We start from the raw sequence: 2175 nt of genomic DNA, 5'->3' as shown, positions 1-2175 counted from the left end.
TTCTTAGTGTCTAAGCATTAAAGAATTCTAAGTTTGGTGTCTTGCATGATTTCTTTGCATTAAAAATTTTTCAAAATATGTTCTTGATGTTCATCATGACATTCAAAGTGTTCTTGGTGTTCATCTTGACATTCATAGCATTCTTGCATGCATTCATTATTTTGATCTAAAAATTTCATGCATTGCATATTTTTCATGTTTTTCATAAAAATTTTAAAAATAAAAAAAAATATATTTCCCTTTTTCTCTCATCAAATTCGAAAATTGAGTTGACTTTTTCAAAAATTTTTAAAAAAAAATCAAATTGTTTCTCATGAGTCAAATCAAATTTTCAATTTGAAAATCTTATCTTTTTCAAAATCTTTTTCAAAAATCAAATCTTTTTCAAATTTCTTAGTTATTTTCAAAAATTCCAAAAATATTTTTCAAAAATCTTTTTCTTATTTTATATCATAATTTTCGAAAATAACAATAGCAATTAATGTTTTGATTCAAAAATTTCAAGTTTGTTACTTACTTGTTAAGAAAGATTCAAACTTTAAGTTCTAGAATCATATCTTGTGATTTCTTATGAATCAAGTCATTAATTGAAATTTTAAAAATCAAATCTTTTTCAAAACTAATTTCTATCATATCTTTTCAAAAATATCTTCTTATCTTATCTTTTTCAAAAATATCTTTTCAAAATATCTTTTCTAACTTCCTAACCTCTTATCTTTTAAAAAATTGTTTCAACTAACTAACTAACTTTTTGTTTGTTTCTTAACTTTTTCAAAACTACCTAACTAACTCTCTCTCTCTAATTTTCGAAAATATCTTCCCTCTTTTTCAAAAATTTCTTTTTAATTAACTAATTAATTTTATTTTTTATTTTTGATTTCAAAAATTTTCGAAAAATACTAACAATTTTCAAAAACCATTTTCGAAAATCACTAACTCTTTTTCAAAATAATTTTCGAAAATTATCCCTCCCCTATCTTATTCTAATTATTTATTCATATCCTAACATCTGATTTCACCTCTCTTCCATCCTCACAGTTGTGTTTCTTCCATTATATTACATTCTTTGTCTCCCCCTCTTCTTCCACTCACACAAGAATCCCTATACTGTGGTATAAAGGATCTCCATTATTATTATTATTATTCTGTGCCTTCTTCTTTGTCATATGAGCAGGAGCAAGGATAAGAACATTCTTGTGGAAGTAGATCCAGAACCTGAAAGGACTCTGAAGAGAAAATTAAGAGAAGCTAAAATACAACAATCCAGAGATAACCTTTCAGAAATTTTCGAACAGGCAGAGGAGATGGCAGCCGAAAATAATAATAATGTAAGGAAGATGCTTGGTGACTTTACTGCACCTAATTCCAATTTACATGGAAGAAGCATCTCCATTCCTGCCATTGGAGCAAACAACTTTGAGCTGAAACCTCAATTAGTTTCTCTGATGCAGCAGAACTGCAAGTTTCATGGACTTCCGTCTGAAGATCCTTTTCAGTTTTTAACTGAATTCTTGCAGATATGTGATACTGTTAAGACTAATGGAATAGATCCTGAGGTCTACAGGCTCATGCTTTTCCCTTTTGCTGTAAGAGACAGAGCTAGATTATGGTTGGATTCTCAACCCAAAGACAGCCTGAACTCTTGGGATAAGCTGGTCACGGCTTTCTTAGCCAAGTACTTTCCTCCTCAAAAGCTGAGCAAGCTTAGAGCTGATGTTCAAACCTTCAGACAGAAAGAAGGTGAATCTCTCTATGAAGCTTGGGAAAGATACAAACAGTTGACCAAAAAGTGTCCTTCTGACATGCTTTCAGAATGGACCATCCTGGATATATTCTATGATGGTTTATCTGAGCTATCAAAGATGTCACTGGACACTTCTGCAGGTGGATCCATTCACCTAAAGAAAACGCCTGCAGAAGCTCAAGAACTCATTAACATGGTTGCTAATAACCAGTTCATGTACACTTCTGAAAGGAATCCTGTGAATAATGGGACGCCTATGAAGAAGGGAGTTCTTGAAGTTGATACTCTGAATGCCATATTGGCTCAGAATAAAATATTGACTCAGCAAGTCAATATGATCTCTCAGAGTCTGCATGGAATGCAAGCTGCATCCAACAGTACTCGAGAGGCATCTTCTGAAGAAGAAGCCTATGATCCTGAGAACCCTGCAA

The 2175-nt window shown here is 31.7% G+C and overlaps 1 non-coding gene across 1 annotated transcript; it reads right to left on the bottom strand.

Moving 5' to 3' along the window:
* Positions 1-1700: 1700 nt before the first annotated feature.
* LOC112781650 (small nucleolar RNA R71) lies at positions 1701-1808 on the bottom strand. Its single transcript, XR_003192414.1, has one exon. It is a non-coding gene; the product is annotated as a small nucleolar RNA R71 (small nucleolar RNA).
* Positions 1809-2175: the final 367 nt, after the last annotated feature.

Source organism: Arachis hypogaea, chromosome 19 (assembly GCF_003086295.3).
Source record: "Arachis hypogaea cultivar Tifrunner chromosome 19, arahy.Tifrunner.gnm2.J5K5, whole genome shotgun sequence".
Lineage (NCBI taxonomy): Eukaryota > Viridiplantae > Streptophyta > Magnoliopsida > Fabales > Fabaceae > Arachis > Arachis hypogaea.
The sequence above is the reverse complement of the archived record's forward strand: the minus strand, read 5'-3'. Positions and strand labels throughout refer to the sequence as shown.